Here is a 26,426-nt window from a genome sequence, read left to right as displayed (position 1 = left end):
TTAAGTACGTTGTTTTTTTTCTGTGCTTTTTTTTTACGTTTATTTTTTTGGGCGACAACGTCAAGTTCTTTTACCTTTTTTTTTTTTTTTAAATGCCATAACACAAATTAAACAGTATTCAGTAAGAGTAGTGAACTACATTTTGGTTAAAAGGAACCCAATTTTCTGATATAGAAACATTTTGAAAATGGGTCAAATTTGACCCGAGGACAACAGCAGGGTTAACACGTTTTTCAGAAACACATTTCAGTGAACAATTTTCGTAAAATACAAGATCGTATTCCGAACAAGCCACCATTATGGTCTGGTTTTGGTTGTTTTTGAGCAGCAACACAGATCTGCTCCGCCTGCTGTTATTGAGATGTATTACGTCTTGTGTACGCTTGACCTGGAGCTCACCTCCAGTGTTTCAGTATGACTGTTAAAAAATGTTTTGATAATAAAAAGGTATTTATTTAGAAGTGGCTGGCTGGTTAGTTGGCTAACGCTAGCTTGCTATTCCACCAAGCGTCCATGTTACACACAGGGCATGGACAGAGTTGGCCCTCCTCTGGCGATGGAAACCCTGCTCTCCCCGTTCTGTTGGCTCAGAGCTCCACAGGTACTAATTAGTTTTGAACCAAATGTATCCACGAAAGTGTTGCAAAAGTTGCAGATTTGCCACACTGTGACGCGATAGGGCACAAATGGGAAGTTACAATGATGGATTCGAGAGGTTGAATTTACTAATTCAATTCAATTCAGTTCAATTTTAATTTACTGAGTTGTGGTTGTGATGGAAAATTAACCGGAGTAAAACATAAAAATAAAAAATAAAGTGTAGGAGTAACTTTTGCATTACAAGTTTGCAGCTGTCATCGTGTTTATGTAAATATCAATCTACACATTTGTGAATATTTTTTTTGGTGACTTCACACTATGAATACAGGTGTGTGAATATTTTAGATTTCTTCTACAAGCTCTCACGTGTTTCTTTTCTTTGTGTGACTTCAAATCCAGATGCGTGTGAACCTTTTTTTACAAGTGCACATTTGAACATACAAGTTCAGATTTCTTGTTCTGCCAAGTTCTCACATCGTACCCTACAAGCTCTCCCATTCTGCAACATATTTACCTTCATAACACCGGGAGCGATGGCCCGTTGCGAGGTTGGTCCAGCGTCTTCCTGTTGTTTGTTCGTTTTGGCCGGGGTCTCTAGTCCCTTTTGTTTCTCTTTGTTTGCTACTTTTGGGAATAGTTTTTGCAATATTTAATAAAGCTTGTTGGTTAATTGTTGACCTTGTGTCTGGCATCCTTTTTTTATATGTTGCATCCTCCAATCCGTTTGGAGCCTTGGGTTGTTTCTTTAAACGGAGGCCATAAATAACAGTATGAATCGATACGTGATATGTTAGTGTTATGAAATGTGTTGTGATATGTTTGTGTCATTATATGTTAGTGTTGGTAATTTAGCGAATAGCCTTGTCTTGTTGTTTACACAGTTCAAACCAATAGTTAGTTTTACTACTATTACTAATGTCTGTTACTACTCTTAGCTAGTTTAAGTCTGTGCTTTTTCTGTTAGGCTAACATGGTGTGTGAACTGATGTGATAATGGTTATTTTTGTTATTCAATGCCAGATTTTTGAAATATATATCTGAATGTGTTCGGTTATATTGATGTGTTTAGAACCACTGTATACTTACACAAAGGCTAGTGTGAAAACTGCAGAGGATCAGTGATTTGTCAGTAAAAGAAGACGTTTGTTTGACTTAAAACAGGCTGCCGTCCAGTGTAATGATACTTAAAGGTGTCGTCAGGGTGGAGGATAAATACTGATAAATCAGGGATACAAAGTGTATATTTTTCATTCATTATGTCTGTAAATGTCCGACTCTTGCCCTGAAGTGGTAATGACTGTAAAACCCTGTTTTCATGTCCAGCAGATTAGCGCCGAGTCATCTTGAGAAACACACTGATTGCACAGTGTTGTTTCCACGCTGCGAGATGTAAACGCACGTGATCCTTCGACATGTAATAGTCTGCAGATGGAAGTCCATATACGGTCAGACAGGTGTGTCTCCCAGCTGTGCTTGGAGGGTTTGACCTGCAGAGACAGAGATGGACAGAGAGACAGACAGAGACACACAGACAGTTGTTACCACTGAGCGAGAGGTAAAATGGAGAAAGGAGTTCAGCGGGACCGGGAAACCATCTCTTGTTCCACCTGTCTGGATCTACTGAAGGATCCGATGACTGGTCCCTGTGGACACAGCTACAGTATAAACTGTGTTAAAGCCACTGGGATGGAGAGGATGGTAAGTACCCCTACAGCTGCCCTCAGTGCAGGCAGAGCTTCACACCCAGGCCTGTCCTGCTGAAAAGCACCATGTTAGCAGATTTAGTGGAGGAGCTGAAGAAGACGGGAATCCAAGCTGCTCCTGTTGATCACTGCTATGCTGGAGCTGAAGATGTGGCCTGTGATGTCTGCAATGGGAGAAAACTTAGAGCACACAAGTCCTGTCTTGTCGTTCTGGCTTCTTTCTGTGACCAACACCTTCAGAGACATTGAAGAAACACAAGCTGCTGGAGCTGTCCAAGAAGCTCCAGAAGAACGTCTCATCATGATGAGATGGTATAGATTTTCTGTCGAACTGATCAGCAACTTATCTGTTTTCTCGGATTAATGGAGGAACCAAAAGGCCACGGCATGAGAGCTGAGAGGCAGAGAGAGCTCAAAGGGAGTCAAGAAATCATCCAGCAGAGAATCCAGGACAGAGAGAACGACGTGAAGCTGCTTCAACAGCAGGCGGAGGCTATCAAGTGCTCTGCTATTAAAGCAGTGAAGGACAGCAAGAAGATCTTCCCTCAGCTGATCGGTCTCATGAAGAAAAGAAGCTCTGATGTAAAGCAACAGGTCAGTAAATATCCCGGCAGGAAAGAGAGGCGAGTTGAGTCAAAGAGCTTCAGGAGAAGGTGGAGCAGGACATCATTGAGCTGAAGAAGCTCTCACACACAGAGGAGTACAACCAGTTTATCCACAACTACCCCTCACTCAGCCAATCAGCATCCAGCATCCATATTCGCCCTTGTGACAGTGTCAGAAGTCAGCGATCAGCTACAGGACGTTCTGAGGGAGAAGGGTGACAAACAAGCAGAGAGGTTGATTTTAATGTGTATTTGGACAAATAGACAAATCTTTGGCGTTAGATTGTGACAACATTCCCGTCTATACTCCCGTCTCAGGTCCAGTGTCTTCCAGAGTAGGAGTGTACCTGGATCACAGTGCAGGTGTCCTTCTACAGCGTCTCTGAAACCATGACTCGCCTCCACAGAGTCCAGACCACATTCACTCAGCCGCTCTGTGCTGGACTGATGTTTTATTGTTCTGGGCACTTTGCTGAGCTGCTTAAACTGAAATAGACAGAAGTCATTTAAGGGTTAAATTCTGTTTTAACTCTTCGACTTATTTAGTCTCCATGTTTGTTGCTGAGAGCTAATTGTTATGTCTTTCTATTTTTTTGACATTTTTGTCAGTGTTTTTGACGTTTTTCATGTGTTTACGTGTTTTTATTGCTTTTTCTACGTGAACTCACACGTAGTGGTCTCACAAAATGTTTTTAAAAAAAACTACAAAAAGTATAAAAGGGAACATCTTTCAAAATAGGTCTAAAAAGAATGGAACAATGTCTAAAAAATTTTTTAATCAATGTCAGTTGCAGCCCTGCACCCAACTGTTGGCATTTAAATTTGATTACAGGAAGAGCTGTTTTTTGTTGTTGTCATTCAAACACTGTCTTTAGAACAGAAATCATAAAAACTTCTAGAACTCTGAACTCTTCTAGATCTCTAAAGTTCTGGGTGAAATGTTTCTGGAAGCGGATGGACAGAGTTAACGTCTAAACTAAAGCGTTACTGGAGGTGTACTCAGAGTCGAAGGAGTGACATTTGGCGGTAAGTGTAAGTGTACGGGCTTGGACAGCAAGTAGGCGACGAGGCTTCACAACTGAGGAGGACCATGAGTGTTTTTAAGATAAACATACAGGTATGTATAAAAATATATACCAGTCGTGTGTTAACCCTGTGTGAACGGATGCTTCACATGTGACCAAGCAGAGTATCGGGAGCAGCAGCAGTAACGGGAACAGCAGTAGTACCAGGAAGGACGCAACTGGCCAATAAATGCTATTGAAGGGCGGGTCTTGGCGTGGCTATAGTGGGATTCATGATATCGCAAGCGGTATTGAGAGCTGGAGGCACTGCCGCCGGTGCAGGAGCCGTTGCTGAAGGCTTTTCTGCAGACTGCAATATGTATATGTATAGATAATTGGTGCAAAATGTAACAAAGTAAAAGTCAAAAGTATGCACTATTCATTCTACTTAGGTAAAGTACAAATACCTGAAAAATGTACGAGAGTAATGAAGTATTTGAACTTTGTCACATTCCACCACTGCACTCCACCCCCCCACAAACACACACACACACCTACACACACACACATGCCGGCTCGACGCACACACCAGCGCCCAAGTTGAAATACCAGGCCACCTACGTAGGCTCTGTGTGGAGCCTCCCCAGAATCCTGAAACAGCCATAACTCCTTCATCGTAGCGGCCAAAGCCGTTTCAAACACCTGAAGCCATCTTGCAATGTTTACTGATGACTTTGACGTTGCAGCGCTGTCGTCATCTCACCCTGTATCAGATAAACTGATGTGATTGGTGCAGCTCGGCTACAGGGCACAGTTAATGAGCAGGATTACTGATTAGCAGAGTGACTCGCTGAGCAAATTCAAATTGTGCTCACGCAAGAACTCTGGATTTCTCAGAACTCAGATCTGGAGCTGGTCACCGGGCGATGTAAATGGCAACCCCCTGCTCCCTTAAGGGACGGGTTAAATGCAGAGCATGACTTTTTCTACATGTATGTGTATGTGACAATAAAGTACCTTTACCTTACAGTATATCAGAGACGGTTTAGAACTGAGACGCTGTCTCTGTGTCGCGTGGGAGTGTTAAGATTCCGACGGGAGAATTCTTTCTCCCCGTAGTCACCAAAGTAAATATTGGAGCCATTTTTCATTAGCCACATATCTGAACATTCTGTCACTAACATGGGGGTGGCAGAACTCAGTCTGTAGGGAGTTGGGTTGGGAACCGGAGGGTCACTGGTTCAAGTCCACATACAGACCAAAGTATGGTGGTGGACTGGTAGCTGGAGAGAAGCCAGTTCACCTCCTGGGCACTGTCAAGGTGCTCTTGAGCAATGCACCAAACCCCCAACTGCTCGGGGTGCCTTTCCAAAGGGTAGCCCCCCCCACTCTGACATCTCTCTATTTAGTACAGGTACTGAGCATGTGTGTATAACTCAGGCCTGTGTGTGATAGCAGAAAATTGTAATTTCCCCTTGTGGGACTAATAAAAGATACATTAATCTTAATCTTCTGTCTTTCAGATGGACAGATCTCTTTGTTTGAGACACGTTTCTGTCTCATGACCAAACTCTCGCGAGATCTGGCAACACAGAGATGCTAACGTCAGCTAACATTCCGGAACGCCGTAAAAAGACTAATCTCCGTGATGCTAAATATGTATTTTATCCGTTTAAATATCTAAAATTAGCTAAAGAAACTATTAGTAAATTTTACAAATACAACTTTTCATCCATCCACATGATGTTCACTACACGTTCAAGCGAGGCCACGCCCCTTTAGGAGACAGGAAGTGAGGACCGTATTATAACCTTGGTGCCAATGCCCCCTTAGCATCCCTTTAAGCTGACGGTATCAGCATACTGTACTGTTAGCTTAGCCTATGCCTGTTCTTGTGGTTGTTTTCAGTGGGATCGTCAATGAATTTGGTCCATAAATCAGTTTTTCCCCTAAGAATCTGCAATGTTAGCTAACATTACTGGCAGATTTATAACATCCCTGAAACGCTGCTCATTTAAAGAAGAGACAGTTCGGGGTGGTGTGGGATACTGTTTTACAGTACTTAATTCATTTGTATCCCTTTTATTTGAGAATTGTAAAACATTTTGTCGTAGTTTTGAAGTTTTTAAATGTTACTTATCATTTTGCTATTGTCATTTAACCCTCAAGTTTGACCCTTTCTATATCAGAAATTTGGGTTTCTTTCAAACAGATTATCCAAAAAAGTAACACGGATGGTTCCCAACAACGTTCCTCACAAGGTAAATGAATAATCAGTTCACTACTTTTATTAAATTTGTGTGTTTTTGTCAATTTTTTAGCATTTGGAGAAAAATAATTGGTAAAACAAAGTGTATAAAAAAGAGAGCAGAATGTCAATAAAAGTGACTAAAATGTGAAAAAATATCAAATAAAGTCATACGAATGTGAAAAGTAACTAAAATGTCAAAAAAGGCTCAGAAAAAGTCGACAAAACTTGAAAAAGTGACAAAATCATTGGAGGAAAATCACAAAAGGGTAGAAAAAGATGACCATAACCTCGATAAAAGGTTTGACTCCAAAAAACAAAAATTTCCAGGTTGGCAAGAAGACAAAAAAAGGATAACGAATCATTTTGGTTGTATTCAAATTCACGAAAGAAACACCGATACATAAATACGGTGTGTTCGCCTGGCTTGGAGAGGCCAGTCAGACGGTCTCTCTGCACCTCCTGGTTTTATTTATTCCTGAAACACACAGTTCCCTCCTCTGTGCCCTCCATCCATGCTCTTCAACAGCTCAGATGAAGAGTAGTAATCAAGAGCCGGCAGTAGACAAGAGGCCATTTACTCAGGTGAGGAGCAGGGAGATGGGGGCCTCTTCAGGAGATGCAAAGCTTAAACCCGAGGATGCCACTCAATCATCTCCAATCAGGAAACCCCCCCGAGAGGTCTCAGAGCAACATATCGCATCCCTGCTTTTGTCTGACACGTCACGTCTATTTTGTTTTCCCACTAAAGTAGACAAACAGAAAACACATCTTTTTCAAGTACAAGAATCTTATTCTCAAAGAGACGAATATTTCCTGGTCTCACGTGGACGGAGTGGACTGAAAAGACAAAACGCAGTAAGGGCTGCCCCAGGCTGCGGCAGCAGCACCACCCGGCCGAGCTGATGAAGATACAATCCAGAAGAGACCAGTCTTTTCCCTCCTCCACCTGCTACTTCTCTCCCCTTTTCTCCTCTCACTGTGGCATTTGCCAGAAGAGAAAAGAAGAAGGAAAGGAAAGAAAAAAAAAAAAAGACAGGCATTGAAGTCGATCCCTCTGTGAATAAAGCAGCCTCCGAATCCAATTTCAGTGAAAAGAGACAGAGTCAGCACGAGGGTGGTGGCGTAAAGAGGCAGGAACAGGCAGATGAATCAGGAACAGGAGAAGCCTTGGGTTGGAGAGATCAAAGATAGTGCTGGAAAGGAGAAGAAGGAGAGAGTGTTGAATTATTTTGGAGGTCTTTGAGGGGTATTTTCCATCTAGTGTGTCTAACCTCAGAGGGGCATGTTCTGCCAGTTCTCACTGCATGCAAGCTGTACTCATGACACACACACACACACACACACACACACACACACGCACACACGCACGTGTGCGCTTATGCTTCTGAGTCTTTTTGCATCTCTCTTCTAGGAGACTTTACATTTCTCTTTGCAGCAAGTCAAATTTACTGGACGATGGGGAACGAAGGATTTTTGAACCATTTCGAAAGCCCTTTTGACATGCACTCTTCTACACTTTCAGTACATCAAAGCAGACTGCACAATATATAGTTTTTTGTCATCATTGGGATGTCAACTTGCGTGATAAACACATTGCAAAAGACAGATTTTGCACTTTGAATATAGCATTAAAAAAATTAAATTGCATTCTGTCTGTAGGCGCTATTTGGACATATATGTGTCCTGTTAACTCTCTGGCCAATAAGTCAGAAAGACAGAGCCGTAAGGCATCGTCTGATTGGTCAGAATCTGCATGCAACGTTTGTTAGACTGGTGCTGCGTGGTTAAAGGAGGAGAGAGCGACTGCCAGAGAGGTACCAGTGCCTAGAGTGCTGATAAGTAGGGTCCAACAATCAGGATTGGCCACTGGCCTGTGGCCGGTAAAAAGTTCCATTGGGTCAGTGAATAGACTTCCCTCTGCTCTGCCTGTGTCTGTGTATTTGTATTTGTATTTGAGCAGTATACTGAAAGCATCACAAAGGAAGAAATTAGTGCACTTTAAGATTGTCATGGCATATCGTATTTTTCTTACTGTATAATGAATGCAGGATGGGAGCAGGGTCAGGGTGGGCTGTGTCTGCTTCAGTCCTGTTGAATGTGTCTAATCTAATGTCAATGAGAAATGAGGCCCCTCTGAACCCTGAGTGGAGGTGGTGACCCGGAACGACCATATGGCCCCACAGCACCTATGGCCATGGAGAGGATCCACCCAGCCGTGTGTGTGTGTGTGTGTGTGTGTGTGTGTGTGTGTGTGTGTGTGTGTGTGTGTGTGTGTGTGTGTGTGTGTGTGTGTGTGGACTAGCTGTAACAGCTGTCTCCTGCAGAGCTCTCAGGGGAACGGCTGACCTTATGCTTCTCAGGTGATCTCAACTCAAGATTTTTCAGTCATGTCTACAAACTTATCTTGAATATCAATTCTATTTTTTCCTGCACCCTTACAATGTATTACATGGGTTGCCACTCCATCTCATTTTATTCTTTAATTCTTTTCCAACTGAAACCATTTTTTTTGTGGAATGTCAACCTCTGAATATGTACATTTGTTCCCTTGATTGAAAATAAATCAATACCTAAAATACACTCAATGATTAGTTATTCTGACGCACAGAGTCACAATGCAGTGGAGGATTAATGGAACATCTCTTCAATTATGCATATATTATGTTAATGTTTGGGATCTGGCTTGTGATTTGTCACCACACGGTGTCTCTGTAGTGCAGCCCAGAAAGGTGTGAAGCACATCTGAGAACTGCAACTGTACCCTCCGTCTTCGCCACACAGAGGCTGTCTATCAAACAGAACTTAAGGGGTTAACTGGATGAAAACTGTATGCGCTTATCTTCAGCTGTGACAAAAGAAACGGCCTTTTGTTTTTGACTCTCATGTGTGATTAGGGAATGGGTTCCAGTTTCCCAGCCTGGTAGAAAACAGGTGCTCTCGCCAGTTGTTCTTTTGTCCCATTACGCTTCTTGCGGATTGAAAGAGGAGCCAGCACCTGTTAACATTCCTCAGTAGAAATGCAGGACAAAAAACAGACCGAGCACTGTGGCGAAATTCAAATGTCTCACACAGGAACTGAAGAAGAAAAGGAATGACATTAAAAAAAAGAAAGGAAAACTATTACGAGAGTTGGGTTTTGTCGTTTGTGCAGACACATTACCTGTTAACTGAAAGCAATGGGACTGATTGAGGTTACAGTTAATGAAGGCACTTGTTAAAAATCACACAAGCTAATTCAACCTCACTCCTGTCAGTGCATCCCAGCTACACTTGGTCTTGATTGTCTTGCCTGACTTAATCATTGCAATCCTTCCAGTTTGGACAGAAAGCATTGACTCAGTAGGTTCAAACCATTTGAATTAGCAAAGCTGCTTGTTTTTGACCACAGTAGGGTGCAGAATTGAGACATTTTGACGTGTTAGAAATTGCCCTGTTTTTATTTTTGTTTCAAGTGAGCTTTTCTGTGAAAAACATCAGCATAAATGTATTCAATATTAGGCTATGTGAAAAATATAGTTAGAGTTTAAATGTCCCCGTTAAGCAAGAATCCCAGTTGCCTGCGCTGCAGATAGAGCATGTAGATGGTTGGGTGGACCTGGGGTGTTGCTCCGCTCTGCTCTGGCCACAGCTGTGCGAGGCTGTCGAGAGGCTCTGATGTCATGTATAATGGTCCGCAGGGATGGAGGGGAGAGTGAGGGGCCGAAACCAGATCTCTGAGCTGCGCTTTGCTCTGCTGCTCCGACTGTGGCCGAAGGTTAATGTGGAGCCACCTGCTGCGTGCTCACTGCACATCTGATACTGGCGCACAAACACAGAGAGACTAAAGTCTTGGAGAGTTTCTCTGTCGGTTTTCTTTACATTTTGCAATTGCTTTGAAACAAACGCAGTGTGCATGCTTGTGTGTTAGTACTTTTGCATGTGTGAGTGCAGGAGGAAGCATGAGGAAGGAAGGAGGCAGACAGTTATGGTGACTTAATACCACTTGATATTTCATGGCTGGGGGAATGTGGCGGCACTCCCTGCTTTATGGAGCTGGCCTGGATTATTTAGTTGGATGGAGTCCTGCCCAGAGGAACAGCTGAATGATGTCATGCAGCACACACACACACACACACACACACACACACACACACACACACACACACACACACACACACACACACACACACACACACACAAGCATGTTGTCCATGCAATCAAGCTGTTGTTGTTCTGCAGTTTTTGAATTGTTTGAGGTTTTTTTTTGCAGAGCGGGATGTTGGGTAATTGGGAAGGTGAGCAGAGAAAAGGTGGGTGGGGTTTACTAATAAGAGCCTGGGTTGATTTCACAGAGGGTTAGGAGGAGGGGGGGGGAGCAGATGTGTGAGGGAGAGCGAGATGAGAGATTGAGGTGGGTGTTTTCAGGGGGGTCTCGGTTTGCCGGTAAGCTGACCTCACGGGGCATATGGTTGTGCAGATGTGTGTGTTGTGTGCACATACGCATGTTTGTTTGTGCATGCGTGTTCCGTCTGCACAAATCAATGTCTGGCTTCACTCTTAATGGAGAGAATCAGGTACTGCCCTCCTCCCTGCTGCTCAGAGAGGAGCATGTTAGCATGTGAGGCCCTCTCTTCTCGCCTCCATATAAGAACCTAAATATGGAAACAGTGATTGGAAATTGTTTAGACAACCTGAAATGGTTTATCCCGCGGCTGTGCACAGCTCACAGATCAAAGCAGAGGAAACATGAATCACGGAGAGTTTCTGTACGGAAACAAACCCTTCGCCTTTCTTCCTTTTGACACACACACTGGCACAAATAAGAATGTTGAGGAAAACAAAGAGAAAGAGGCAAAGACATGAGAGGCTCTCTGAGTTCAGTAGCTCTCGCGTCTTTATTTGATCGTGCTGTACTTGACGACATGTTGCCTGCAACTTGACTCCCACGAGTAGATTGTATCACATGTACTGTAATAAAGAGTGCAGAGTCACTTCTGACTGAGCGGAGGAAGGTCTCAGAGGAAAAAGTTCTTCAGAGATCAGAGATCTTTCTTTTTAAACCCTTCACCCTTTAGTCCTTCCTTCCTTCCTTCCTTCCTTCCTTCCTTCCTTGTTTCCTTGTTTCCCTCCTCTCCACGCTCTCTCTCCTGGAGCTGCATCTATCACAGGTTCTGCCTCCTCGGCTCAGCGATAACTGATCCACTGTCTAAAGAGCATCACTCTCCTCCAGCCGTCTCCGCTTACTCTCTCCCGGGAGAAATAGTGCACCGCGCAGGTTAAAAACTGCCGAATGACAACATTGAGGCCCTGCAGACGATCCTGCCAAATTTCAACCTTTTTTTTTCCTGTCAAAAAAAGGCTTTCATTTACCTATCTGCTCACTAAAACTCTTAAAGGGCTTAGATTAAGGTTTTAAAGCAGCCATAACCTCCTTCTGCCCTTCATGTCACACCCTCACCTCTCTCCCAGAAATGATGTGGTCCCTGCAGAGGCCCACAGGCCTGGGTCAGTCTCTCTCTTATCTCCTGCGGTCCTTTCGGTTTGATCAGCTGCGTTATATTTGATCCTTTTATCCATCAAGACCATTGCTTGAAGTGGGAAAAAAGGTGCCGGTACTCTCTTGCATTGGCAAATCATTACGACGTTTGAGACTCCTATAGTGAAAAACAAACGACAAATTTATTGTTAGGTCATTTTAATTTAAAGAGTATTTGCATGTGACGGCATGCTGCTACATGTTTTGCAGCCCCGTTTGTTACCTTAAAAAAATGAGCATTCATTTGGTCCCTTGACCAACAGTCAGGCCACCCATGTGTTGTGTTACTCCCGTTATTTTTGACGCCGGTGTCATTGACTGAGGTAACGTGTTGTCTTCCCGTCAAAAGTGAAAGTCAGCACTTTTGTTGACGCTTTTTAAATCAATATTTGTCACTTTTTTTTACTTTTTGCACACTATGTAACACTAACTGATTAACTTTAGTTTTACAAGTATTTTTTGAAATTTATGGTCAGTAAACCTCATTAATGGGAAATTATACCTAATGTTTGAGTTATAAAAGCAGAAGTTAGGAATTATTTTGACTAAAATTAAAGGAATGGATGTTGATGGATAATCCCAGACTGGAATATGTCAACTTAACAACTTTTACTCAATACTATTTCAAAAGCACTTTAATTTCCACCCCAAAATGAATGAAAGCAGAGATTTGTACTTGCCAAAGAGCATTGTGTGGAATCAGTCATGTTATTTTGGATAATTAAAAAGAATGTTGATATAGAAAAACAGGTCAATTTGACCCGAGGACAACATGAGGGTTAAGGTTGGTAGCTTCACACTCCTCATTAACGCTAGCTGTTCCGCTCGCATCAAAGTTAGTTTGATGAATGAATCGTACCTGATGTTTCTGGTTGGACTTGGACCTCTGTTGACGTGTCTGGCTCGGGAACACGCGTTCTTTTAGCACCTTTCTGAAGCCAGGCTGACAGAACCACTTACCAACTCAACACACTTCTTTTCAGTTTCTAGGTTTTCGGCTGTTAGGGTCAGGCCAGAGGCATCAGACCGCTTTTTCGAACTAGCGTCCGTGGAGAAGCGAACTTCTGATAGGGTGGGCCGAGTGCTTGCCTTTAGGTGATTCGTCAAGATGTGAGGTAAGTTACGCAATACCCTCTGGGTAGTGTAGTTTATGTGACGGTCACTACCAATCTCTCTGACACTGGTAGAGTACCGGCTACATGCAAGAATTAGTGTTACGCAAGAAAGAGTGAAGGCATGCTTAAGAGTAAAATGAAGAAGTGCCGGTACCGCGTACCGGTGAGTACTGGCCCACTTTGAGCACAGGAGGTAAAAAGGGCCGGGATTGATTGATGAAATAACCAAAAAAAGTGTGTTTCCATCATTCTCTTAATATGCATAATATCACCCAGCTGGAAAATTAGCACTCCTAATATTTGCGTAACAGCAGTGGATGGAAACATGCATGGATTCCCATTTTCTTTAGAAGATTTTCTGGAAATTGTGGCGCTAAGTTTGGACGGAAACCTGACCAGTGTTGAATTCCAAATAAGGGCAATCATGGTGAGTGTTGGGGTAAGGTGAAAGCTGTCGCTCATACTTTTCATATACTTCTCACTTTTCACGCCTTTCCAACGCCTTTCACCATCTTCATCCTTGTCATTTCATCATCTACCCTTCTGCTTTTCCTCCCCTCTCTTGTCTTTCCTCTCCTCTGCTCTGCTGGGGGGTGGAGGGTAGGTGGTTAATTTGTGATTAAAAAAACACATTTTTATTTGTTTGACAAGTTTTGTTGTTATTTTTAGTTTAATTAGGTTTTTCTTTTGCTTGACTTGTCTCTGAGTTTTATGATTGTGAGTTTTACTATTGTCCAATGCCGGCAAACCAAAACTTCTCCTCTATTTACCTCTTGTGTCTCTTCTTTCCTCTCCTCTCATTTCTTGTATCTCCTCTTCTCTCCTCTCTCCTCTTTTTCTCTCTCCTTACCTTGCCTCTCCTATTTTCCCCTCTCTTGTCATTTCTTGTCTCTCCTCTTTTCTTCTCTCCTTTTTTCCTCTCTCCTCTTCTCCTCTGTCCTTTTCTTGTCTCTCATTTTTCCCATCTCCTTTCCTCTGCTCTTTTTCCTCTCTCATCTCCACCTTTCCTCTTTTCTCTCATGTCTTGTCTCTCCTCTCCTCTTTCCTCCTCATCTCTTCTGTCCTCTCCTCTCCTCTTTTCCTCTCCCATCACCTCTCTTCTTCCCAACAGACAGGAGAGGCTGACTCACTCTTGTCGGGGGGGGGGGGGGGGTGAAGCTGCTGCTGCTGCTGTTGATGTCATCTTGACAGACAGGGCAGACAGGTAAACAGAGTGGGTATGGCGTCAGACCTTGGACTCATCACTCTGGGCTGACAGAGGCGCTAGATGATGTCAGCACGTGATGAAATCATTATGCAAGCACATATTCCAGCGTGGCATGACTGAGCACTTGGGAACCATTCCCCGAAACCCCCCCCCCCCCGGTTATTGACAATGCGGTCAAACTTGGAAATGTACAATGTGAATATCTTGCTTGTGTTATTACTCAGGGTGGGAAACACCATGGAGAAGGAGACCTCAGATATATATCAAATGTTACATGAATATTGGTGAACAGGTATCTTCAGGGGGTCCAGAACCCCCTGGAGGGTCCTCAGAGACAATGCAGGGGGGGGGGCCTCAAAATTATTGTTAATTTAATTTATTTTAAAAATGAACATCTTTAAACACGAATCCAACATATTAATAGCAAATATGAATCCCCACTGCTTACTGACCCATAGGTGAGACAGTCACTAAGCCCATCCATGTATGTTCAACATCAAAACATGATTCATAAAATCATGCCAACAATTACTAGGCTATTTTAAAAGCTTAGTATTCTATGCATGAAAAGGTATGTATAAAGGCTTTAGGCCATCTACACGTTATTGTAGGCCCAGTTTAATATGCAACTTTTTATGCAATATATGTAGTAGGGGGTCCCTGCTTTCCGTTAAGGGGTCCTTGGCTTAAAAAACATTAAAGACCCCTGCTGTAAATAGAAGGCTTGTTGCACAGTACATAACCTTTATTTCACAGAAATATCTGGAAAATCCATAAGATACAAGAAACAAACACGTATGCATAAAATAATAATAATCAATATAGTTTTTCTTGATTGCTAAGACACATTTCTTGAAATCCTCACCCATTTTCAGGATCAGAATCAGCTTTATTCGCCAGGTATGAGGACACATACGAGGAATTTGACTTTGACTATATACAGCGCCGCCACATGCTCTCCCGAAAAGGATTAATGCAGACAGCAACATAGCATACAATACATAACAACATAACAACATAATGCATAGGACAACACACAGTACATGTGGTCACATGAAGGGATTTTTTGAGGTGACTTGGGAGGGTGGAAAACACAAAAAGAAAGGTTTCCGAGGCAATCAGTGTGAAGGGGGGGGAGGGATAGGGACGGGGGATGTATGGTGTGGAGTAAGATGAGTTTGTGCATGTGAAGTATTAGGCGTCAGACTGTCTATGTTGTTACAGAAAGCTCAGTTCAGTTCGGCCTTCTCAAAACTGCAAACACAGAAGCATATTCTCAAACTATACTCACAAAACACCGGACTTTGCTGGCAAAATTAAACAATGCTCTCAGATCATACACACACAGCCGGTCAATGACTAAACACTACAGAGCATTCATTAGACATTACCTCAAACATTTGAGAACACAGTGTCTAGGGCATTTTTTTTATTTTTTTTATTTCATATAATAAACACATTTTGCAATGAAAACTAAAAATACATACACAACTTGTGGAGTGAATATCTTGTACACTGCAAGTAGTCCAAATACTAGAATATAGAAGGTCTCTATATGAGGCACTTGTAGAACAATACAGTAGTCCAACTGCAAAATGCCAAAGAACCAAGAACACGAAATGAAAAGCACATAATGGTACACTAATAGATAATGTGAAACCGCAAAATCAAAGTCAATGAAAGATGTATTCGGCCTCACGTGTGTGCATACTCTGAACTGGCTCACAGCGTATTCTCTCCAACTGCACGGATCACCTCATGCGTACAATGTTGACAATGTTGATTTGTCGTGCGTAAACGACGACAACTGTGTCGAAGTTGTTTAACCATTTTGCAACACAAGTGCATCGCGGTGTGAAATGTGTTTTAGCGAGCGAGAATGTGTTTAGAGTTTAGCAAGAAGAGGGAATGATTCGACAAATGGGCTTTGGCCACTGAGCGTTTGATGCAGAGCAGGGGCGTTTCCAGGCCCGTAGCTGCCTGTTCCGTTTGCCTCGGAAAAAGGAACTGGTCAGTTCCAGTTCCACCATGAGTTCTAGCACAGTGATAAAGGCAACTTATGATGTTTGGGGTTTATACAGGCAGTTGTCTGGTTTCATATTTGTCAGTCAACTTTTCAAAATGCATTTGGGGCTACACTTATAACATTGGAGGTTGAAGCCTTGGCAAAATCGTCTGATGCCGCCTCTGGTTTAGAGATTGGGGTGTAGTGTGTTAGCAATTCTGAAAAGCTGCAATCCTCAATGAAAACAATTACACACTGAGGTAAAATTATTTTAAAGTAATCTTGAAATGCTCCGGGGTAGTAAGAGCGTCCAGCATAAGTAATGGTTAAGGGTAGTTCCTTGATTTTGGTGAATAGAAACCAAAAGCAGATTTGCCAAACTCAGAAAGCTGTGGAACTTCTGGAAGCATAAGGCAGTTTGTTGAGCTACAGTTTGGTAAGGTCCTGTAGTCCACTTTAGCACACAGTAGAAATATGCTACAGTCCGAGGTGGAAAGGTACAAAATACATTTCCTCACGTTACTTTACTGAGTAATTGTGTATTTTGTATTTTAATTACTTTCTGTAGGAGAAAGATCAGCATCTAGACTGTCTACCAGGCACCAAGTCTTCTTGTAGGAGAAGGATCAGCATCTAGGCTGTCTACCAGGTGCCAAGTCTTTCTGTAGGAGAAGGATCAGCATCTAGACTGCCTACCTGGAACCAAGTCTTTCTGTAGGAGAAGGATCAGCATCTAGACTGTCTACCAGGAGCCAAGTCTTTCTGTAGGAGAAGGATCAGCATCTAGGCTGCCTACCAGGCACCAAGTCTTTCTGTAGGAGAAGGATCAGCATCTAGGCTGCCTACCAGGCACCAAGTCTTTCTGTAGGAGAAGGATCAGCATCTAGACTGTCTACCAGGAGCCAAGTCTTTCTGTGGGAGAAGGATCAGCATCTAGGCTGCCTACCAGGCACCAAGTCTTTCTGTAGGAGAAGGATCAGCATCTAGGCTGTCTACCAGGCACCAAGTCTTTCTGTAGGAGAAGGATCAGCATCTAGGCTGTCTACCAGGCACCAAGTCTTTCTGTAGGAGAAGGATCAGCATCTAGGCTGTTTACCAGGAACCAAGTCTTTCTGTAGGAGAAGGATCAGCATCTAGACTGCCTACCAGGAACCAAGTCTTTCTGTAGGAGAAGGATCAGCATCTAGGCTGCCTACCAGGCACCAAGTCTTTCTGTAGGAGAAAGATCAGCATCTAGGCCGTCTACCAGGCACCAAGTCTTTCTGTAGGAGATTGAGAACGAGATGGAGGTGGATCAGGCGAGCAACAACAGTTCGGAGACTGTTTCAGTAGAAATGCTAGCTAAAACAACAAAGTCTGCTGCACTAAACAACAAGAAGCCACATTTGAAAGACTCTTTTTCGTTTAATTTCAAGAGAACCAATAGGTTAATTATGCAATGCCATGTGTGACATGTGTGATGTTGCTATTACATGTGTATACAGTTGTATATATGTGTATACATTTTTATAGATTTTTCTTAAAATTTTTCTTCAATTAGAAACAAAATAGTTTTGGATTTATTACCCCTTGTCCTATTTTTGCAGCATTAGAGAGATCTCTCTGCCCAATTTTACAGTTTTTTCCCCAATGTAACTAAGTAACTTTTACTTAAAGTACATTTAAAATGAAACACTTATTACTTTTACTTGAGTACAATATTTTATTACTTTTTACACCTCTGGCTACAGTATGTATACATGATGGCGACAGTCTGATGAGAGATTTATGGATGAAAAGATACATATGTTTATGATGCCGTTGTGCCAGAGAGGTCCAACTAACTTTGTTATACAGAGTACAGTGGTGAGTTCAAAGACAGAAAAAGTTCAGATAAACAGAGAAAGTAAAAGAAAGAAAGAAACTAGAATAAATAACTACAGAGCATATGGAGACAAAAAAGGGCAAGTGACAGTAGTGTGATACAATAGGTTGTGATAGCAGCAGTCTCCAAGTCTATGCTACTTTATGATGAGTAAGTAACGGCACTTAGTGTTTGTCTCTATTACGGTATATAGAGATATAAATATAGAATATGATACAAAAAATGGGTAGCATATAACCATCTGTTTAAAGACTATAGTATAACATGGTAAATGATGACATAGCATGGGGTTTGGTCAGCTGTTCTATATTTTATCTTTTCATCCATCAAGACAAAGGAGGCATAACAAGATTGATTAATGAAATAACAAAAAGAAGTATGTTTCCATCCATCTGTTACTATGCACAATATCATCCAGCTGAAAAATTAGCACTCCTAATATTTGTTACATTAAACATTACAACAACATTAAAATAACATAGTATAACATGGTAAATGATGACATAGTGCAGGACATGAGATATAAAGTGAGGTAGCAATACAACATAACGTGTATAGCACAGTGCAGCAAAATAAACAAAATGGAGTAGAATGCCAAGTATACACACAGAGTAAAAGCAGTGTAATGAATCCATGGCTTCTGTGTGAATAAGGTGAGGAACAGCACGCCCTCTCTTTATCTTTTCTGCCGACATCAGGTTGCACGTCTCAGACAAGCCCTCTCTGTGATCTGCACCTCGGACCGTATCGTGTAACGCTTTAAATATACCTCTGCCAACGGTTCATTTCATGGTCACTTGAACATACAAGGCACGCAGGATTTAGCGCCTGATTGTGTCACTTCCTGCGCAGCTCAAGTGTAGCAGGTTGAGCTCTAACCGGCTTAGCGTGAAGAAGAATTGCCCCTTTGTGTCCTCGCGCCACCGGCGGCTCAATGTGGCCGAGCCTCAAAGAGACTTGGCCGTGACCCTGGGTAGGTTTGCAGACCCTCCCCCATCCCCCCCAAGCTCACACACAACTACGACACACGCGTACTGTACATACTCATAGAGGTTCTCAGGTTCCCCCGAAATGAGACACTGGCAAAAGAGAAAATTCAGGCGGTGATGACATACTCCCTAGAGCAGGGGTCTTCAATGTTTTTTTTAAGCCAAGGACCCCTTAACACATACATATATACATATATTGTATACAATTAAGTTGCATAGAATAGTAAGCTATTAAAATAACAACAGTTGGCATGATCATTATGTTGTATTTTTTTTAAAGATTTTGCGGCACCCTTAAAGTAACTCTGAGGACCCCCTGTAGAAGATCTCTGCCCCAGTGTGTGTTCTACATGCGTTCACATGTGTGTGTGCTCACTTATGTTCACATGTGCACAAAAAGCATCCAGGGCGGCCCCCTCCCTCCCGACTCTCCTCAGCCACTCGGCAACTTTTGCCTCACCTCATTTGCTTCACGGTGAAAGGGGCTGATTAAATATTTAAAGTATGGAGTGCTTTCCCTTGGCATCAGGTGTAACTCACTCCTGTAATCTCAGATAGCCTGGTGCACGGCGCAGTAATTATAGCCGAGTTAACCGCGTGAGGCGGTGAGGGTCTACGACAGGCAAGGCTTTGTTGTTTATGTCTGCTTACAAGTTTATTGGCCTGTTTTCACTTTCATTTGCTCCTGTGTGCAGGTTTGTGGCCTTTCTGCATCCATTCCTGGGAAAATTATGATATTGTTCTGTTTGGAGATGCAAGAGGCCGTAATGGTGTGAACATTACGAAAAGATTGAATCCAGCACATTTTTTTATTTTACCATAACTGCATATATATATACATATATTTATATACGTACATGTACAGTACCATTTGTAACAAGACACCCTTTATTGAGAGTCTATAAGTTGTAACTATGGCTCTATCAATGCTTAATAAATCATTTACTAATGCTTTGTACATCAGTTATGAGCTACAGGCCATGCCTTGCACACAAGCAGGGAACATTATTGCGTGCCCTATCAGTAATCTGGGCTATTGTATTTGTCTTTGCTAATGCAAAATGGAGCAGGCTGTGCTAAGTGGATCATTATGACAACAAACCATCAGGAAAGTAATATGTGGAAGCAGTTTGAATCAAAACCATCAACGTAACAATGAGGAGAAACTCAAGGCTGTTTGCTCACTTTGCGAAATGCAGTTAACATCCATTGTAATGGTTCATAACCAATCAGTAGAGCAGTCGGTGGATGCTCAAAGTAAAGCTAAGTAACTCTTAGAACTGGCATTTTCATCTGACAATTACAAGGTGCTGATAGAAAATCCTATTATCCCAAAAGTTTGAAACAACTACCCAGGTGAGACGCACTGTCACATAAAAGTTATTTTACCAAACTTATGCCCTGTGCTGGGAAGCCTCCTTTAATCTTGAAAACAATACACTTCCAACTGTGAAGCACAACCTAAGAGCCTTTAGAAGAAGAACAATAGATGGCAGTGTTCGGCACCTCCAAATGTCTTAGCCAAAGCCCAGCTGAACAGACAATTCAGGCACTGTAAGAAAGTCATAGTGGGCGGCTGGTTGAACATCAAAGCACACAGTCACAGAGATACAGTGAAGAGGATATATGCCTGAATGTCGGTTTTGTATATGGAGTGAATTGTGACTTTAATCCATTTAGGTGCGTACCTCCTCCAAAAAAGATCCCTTGAATGTACGATGAGTAATAAAGCAAAAAAGAGCCACATCCATGCTTTACCTTAATCCCACACACTCTCATTTTTGTCACTAATCTGACAGATTTACTCCCTTTTATTACCTGAATATGCCGCCCTCTACATATTCCACCTCTCGGAGAATCCCATTTGAAAAATGTATAAGTTGCTGGAGCATTTCTTCATGGTTTTGGAGAACGTGTTATCTCAGACAAGAGCTGAATAGGAAAAGGTGCTACGCTACCTCAAGCACCAGTAAAGGCCTTTTAACTTTTAAGGTCCTGCCAGCTCTTGACCTGATCCTAAAGTTTCTTGGATACAGTTATTATTCCATCAGGACTTGAAATACAAGCCCCATAATTATCCTTCAGAGGAGCTGTATTATTGTAAGTTTAGGAAAGATGACAGTAATAACCTGCTAATGCATGAGCATTACTGACTATATACTCATGGGGAGCAGAATAAGGTAGAATGACAAATTGTGGTTGCACATGTCATGCTCATAAACCTATTCCTGCGGGCATTTAGGTTTAAATATTGCTCTATTTCCATTACAAAATGTGGAAGGTCCCTCTCTCGCTCTCTTATGTTCTCGTTCTGCAAACTGCTTTGTTAATCTGTACCGTTGCCAAGGATATTTATGAGTTTTTGGCTAGTGATTCATTCCAATAAACAAACTCCCTCACTGTTTCCACAGCAGGGAGACTGTTGCTCCGCAGCGTATTGTAATGATCGATGAGGGTTTCAACGTCTGACTAAATGCAGGACCTTGTCATATAGAGCTGTGCCGCTAGGCCTCTCCGAATCAGCCTGCGTGGTCACATTTGGAAACAGTCTAATTTCTTACATGCGTCTGCGAGGGTGTGAATTCACAACCTGTGATTCTCGTTGGCTTGTCTGCCGTAGCTCTTAGCATGAGGACTGATGAACTGATTCGGTGATGTAAGTATTTGACTCTGGTTCTGTCTTTCCTGCGGGAACAATTACACACAAAAAAAAGCTCTCCTGCAACGTTTTAGTTTCACCCTCAAAGCATCGCCTCAAATGCACTCAGAGGTGTTTTTTTCACATGTGCATCGGAAGATGATAGAAAATCTCCCAGGTTGTATTGAGTAGGAGGAGGTGAGTTTTGGTGAAATGGCTGTGTGAGAGGTGCTTGTTTTCTCGCTAGTCTTCAGGGGATTCCCCTCTCCTCTCTCTGCTGTAAACCAGCATCACCGCACCGCTGATGGACGTCTCTGTTTGGCAGGTGCTCATATACTTGGCGCCTACTGTTGCCCACAGCGATGAGGCTGTCAGGGCAGAATGCCTTCCAAAAGTGCAGGGGAACATTATATTTCACATTATCTCAGAACAATAGGCCATTTCCTGCTCTCTGCAGGCCAGAGAGGCTGATCAGGGGGCTGCCAAGCTCCAGGAAGGGAGCACAGACTGCAGGAGAGGTTGGCGTCTAAAGGGGGGAACTGTATGAAGTTGATGAATTGTTGTGTAGGTGGTTCCAGAGTGGGTGCAACCTGAACTAACCTGCCAGTTAGTGTGAGCAACAACAGTAACGGAGTGTGTTTCAGGTAGGATTTGAACAGAAACACGTGTTCATAACTTTACATATAGCTCTTTTTTTTGGGCCAAGCTAGCCAACGCCATGACTCTATTGCAATGTGAGTCTGTCAGTCCACCACATTAAGACCGAAATGTCTATTAAATAACTATTGACAAAATTGCCATTACATTTTGTTACAAATCACGGATTGATGCATAGACTGTAAGTTAAGCCAAAACATCTGGATCGTGGATTGGACAACAACAAAAATCAAAGTACACGTCAAATACAATTTTCCCAAAGATGGTATCTGTCATTTTAGGTAGTACACTGATGTTTGTTTTTTTATTAGTTATTTGATGCTATGAAAACAGGGTGAAACAGCTGGGGTTGACTTGCGGTTGGTCATTGTCATGTGTGGGCGGGACTTTGATGCTCTGGCTCCAAAATTACAAGAGGAGAGGGCCCATATCCGGGATATTTAGGCTGCACATTTGTACAGTGGGAGGAAGAGGAGAAGCGTACAGACCTCTATGGTACCCAGAGCACAAATTCTATTGGCTTTGGTGATCGCTTGACTTCTAGCACCACCAACAAGTCAAAGATTTTCATGTTCCCGTCAGAATAAACTGTAATCACTTTAGTGATCTCATAACTTCATCTAGCGCCATCATCATGTCATAATTGTATTTGGTCCATTAGTTCAATTCTTGACCAAAATACCTACAAAACTAATGATATTCCCATCAGCTTCAGATGTACTTTGCATGCAGTGTTAATTAGCTTACGTTAGCATGCTAACATGCTAAGCAAAGTTGTTAACCATGGTAAACTTTAAAACCCTCACAAGGGGCGTAGCACAAAAGGCTGGGGCCTGTAGAAAGGCATTTTCTATGGGCCCCTCCCCACATCCACCCCTATTCATTCTAGCATGTTTTTGAACAAAGCCCAACTCGCCAGAGCACAGCATCGCGGAGCCAAAAGCGTGCTTGTAGACTGTCCAGTCATCTTTGGAGCAGCTGTGGTAGTTGGTAAATCTCACAGATTTCAACACACTGTGGTTACATGGAAAACAATCAGTCAGTCATGGGGTCACTGGCTCACCCTCCTCTCCACCCAGACTTATCCAACCATTTAAAGCAGGTGCCAAATGCTTCGCAACCTCTAGAAATACCTCTCCACGAGTGCTCTTTCTCTCTCTCACCCCTTTCTTTGGGTTGCGTAACTGCTCTTGTGTTGTATTATTGAAACGTTTGGCGCTGATTAGTGCAGCTGATGAAACGGCTAAATGCTAATGTGTGATTTCCCAGGGGGCCGCCCGGCTTCATGGGCTGCAGGTGTTTGCAGGGGAGGAGGAGGGCTTTTAAAGCGCATCAATGCCAATTACGCCCTGCATTGTTTGAATTTTCTGTTACTCATTGGGGCAGGTAAACACTCCAGGTTTGCTCCCTGAGTATGTTCGTGGTGCCTGTGGATGACCCGTATAGTTGGTATCAAACCCCTCTTTCTGTGAGCTGTTAAAAGCAGTCAGGCATTAAATATGGGAAATGTTGAGCCCACCAGAACCTCTTCTTGGCTGTGCTCTAGCAAGAAACATGGTATTGATTATCTTGAGGGACAGAAACCCTCCCACATATCAGCCCTCGGTCATAGATCTATTGTTTTCTTCTCAATAAGATCTGTTATACCTGAACACGTTTCAACAGCCGAGCATTGCAGGTCAAAGGTGATTCTGCTTTGCATTCATGTTGGAAAATGTTTTTATAGTTCTGGCTAAGGAGCAGTGCTGAAGGCTTCCAGATGTGTGATATCCTGCAAACAAAGTCAGCTGCCTTGGGGATAATGCACCCAGGGTCCAAGGTGAGTAACTCTCTTTTACTGTCCCATTTCACCCTGTCACTCCTTTTTTTTTTTTAATCCCGCCATCTCCATCCTTCTGAGATGGACTGTTCTTTTTTCTGCTTTGCTGAGCAAGAAGGCTGAGCCTTGCGGCTTCCCATCGCTTTCATTTAATTTTTTTTTCTTCAGTACATCGCCGCATATTTATCACCCCGCGCCGTTTTCCTTCCTAAAGCGTCGGATAGGAGGGGAATTATTCCTGGGTCCTGACAGAGGGGCCTCAGGGTGGTGGGCAGGGGTGGGAAGGAAGGAGGAAGCAGGGAAGGAAGGAAGGCAAATGGATGCTTAAGAAAGGGTCTGAAAAATGTGACTCACGTTAACTCTGCCGAGGAGGAAAAAGGGAGATGAGTATAATTGATTCTGACAAACTGAGTTGGATGGCGGTCTTCCCCAGGGGGGAGACGGTGAGCGGATCCCAGTGAGAGTTGCCGTTGTGGGGGAAGGGACAGGGGATGAGAAAGGGGTGGAGGTGGAGGTATGAGCATATCTCTCTCTCTCTGTTTTACACACACACACACGTACACACACACACACTCAACCCACTCACCATGTAATCCAACACATCCCCTTCCCATCATGCTTTGGACAAAATGCACTAAATCTCAGCCACCCTCCTTAATCTTCTCAATATTTAGTTTAACTACTAATTGACCTATCAAATCAGTGTTGGGAATTTCCCCACTTCTTGTCTTAATTGCAGGTGGGAGTGAGAAGAAACCATGGGTGGATGATGGGCTTCAGCTCCCAAATAAAAAACCTCACTGCTTTCTCTATCAAACACACACACACTCACACACACACGCACATAATTGCACACAATTCAGTACAGAAGAACCTTCTTCCTCTTATTAGTCCACGCCCACGGCTCCTTGGAGCCAGACAAAATAAATAAATTACAGATTCAGATGCCTGCTTACTTGCTAACCTTGTTAGCCTTTGCACTAGAGCAAACAGAAACCTCCTTGTGTGTGTGTGTGTCGGATATGATTGTATTGACGAATGTTATATCTGTTTGTGTATGCTCACGTGAAAGGTCGTCTTCCAGTAGGCCTGATTCATTAACCTTATGTGTAAGACTGCTCTGTAAATGTAGGTTACTACTCAGGCAGACGTAATTCCCCAAAGGCGAAGAACGGCATTAGCATCCCGTTATCTCCCCACATTCCCCGGAGCTAAAATGAGTACAGAAAGATGCTCGCTGTCTCGTTTGAATTCTGCCGGACAACCACACACACACACACACACACACACACACACACACACACACACACACACACACACAGGTAGGAGAAATAGAAGCTGATGTCACAGCAAGGAATGTGGATAAGACAGGGGTAAAACAGGCCCCATCACGACAGATGACAGAATGGACAACCACACTTTCTAATCAGCTCCTGGCACGTCTGTGCTGATGTTTTGATCTTAAGGTGTGCTGATTTTATTACTCATCAGTCGGGGAGAGACACGGGATGGGGCAGACCTTTACATTAAGTGGATTGAGGCTTGAGTTTGAGTTAAATGCAGAGAGAGCCGAGGATTGGAACAGATGGTAGGAGTCCCCCTGGGCGAACGGCGCCTACCCCGCTGAACACTGACCATCTGGACCAAAAGGCAATGAGCAGCCCCCCCCTTGTAGTAGGATTCCCCCATCGAAGCGACATGGAAAGGAAGAGGCGGGTGTCCTCGGAGCAATGTCACCAACATACTGTCCATCAGCTCCATGTCAGAATAAGTGTTTCACATACACACTGCAGGGTGATCAGATCTGGAGGCTCAACTGCGTGCTTTCCCTGAAATTTAAACACAGAGATAAGTGTAAATGTGCTGTATTTATATAGCGCTTTTCTAGTCTTAACGATTACTCAAAGCGCTTTTACATCATACAGGAAACATTCACCATTCACACACATTCATGCACTGCGGCCAAGGCTGCCGTACAAGGTGCCACCTGCTCATCAGATAAACATTCACACACATTCACACTCCGATGCGCAGCACCGGGGGCAACTCGGGGTTCAGTGTCTTGCCCAGAGACATTTCAACATGGGACTGCAGGGCAAGGGATCGAACCACCAACCTTCCATTTGGCAGGCAACCGCTCTAACACTGAGCCACAGCCGCCCCCATAACTCCATGACCATTTAGTCTCTGTGCTTACTGTACATGCTTAATCCTGCAGAAAAGAATCTTGTGTTTCCAAAGCAGGACAGATGCAAGGATACTCTACTCTGAGCTGTTTCTAGTTCCATGTAAGCACTTGCTGGAATGTATGAAGTCTGAGCGGTTGGTTAAACTTGCTCCTTTGGAAGAAACAGTGTGTTCTTAAAATCTAAAGCATATTTTTGATTTGGCATGGTAAGATGTGCAGTCACCTCTCAGGCTGAAGAGCCTGCAACTATTGGATCCAGACTGGGA

At 43.1% G+C, this 26,426-nt stretch overlaps 2 long non-coding RNA genes across 2 annotated transcripts; one reads left to right on the top strand and one right to left on the bottom strand.

The window, feature by feature from the left end:
- Window positions 1–4,584: 4,584 nt before the first annotated feature.
- Window positions 4,585–16,470, bottom strand: LOC116671905 (uncharacterized). Its single transcript, XR_004327400.1, has 3 exons — window positions 16,461–16,470; window positions 9,934–9,936; window positions 4,585–4,670 (listed from the first exon to the last, which is right to left on the bottom strand). It is a non-coding gene; the product is annotated as an uncharacterized LOC116671905 (long non-coding RNA).
- Window positions 16,471–23,914: 7,444 nt separating this feature from the next.
- Window positions 23,915–24,915, top strand: LOC116671906 (uncharacterized). The gene is made up of 2 exons (XR_004327401.1): window positions 23,915–23,972; window positions 24,712–24,915. It is a non-coding gene; the product is annotated as an uncharacterized LOC116671906 (long non-coding RNA).
- The last annotated feature ends 1,511 nt before the right edge of the window (window positions 24,916–26,426 follow it).

The sequence above is a fragment of the Etheostoma spectabile genome, chromosome 22, assembly GCF_008692095.1.
Source record: "Etheostoma spectabile isolate EspeVRDwgs_2016 chromosome 22, UIUC_Espe_1.0, whole genome shotgun sequence".
Classification (NCBI taxonomy): domain Eukaryota; kingdom Metazoa; phylum Chordata; class Actinopteri; order Perciformes; family Percidae; genus Etheostoma; species Etheostoma spectabile.
Note: the sequence above shows the minus strand (reverse complement) of the source record. Positions and strands in the feature narration are given on the sequence as shown.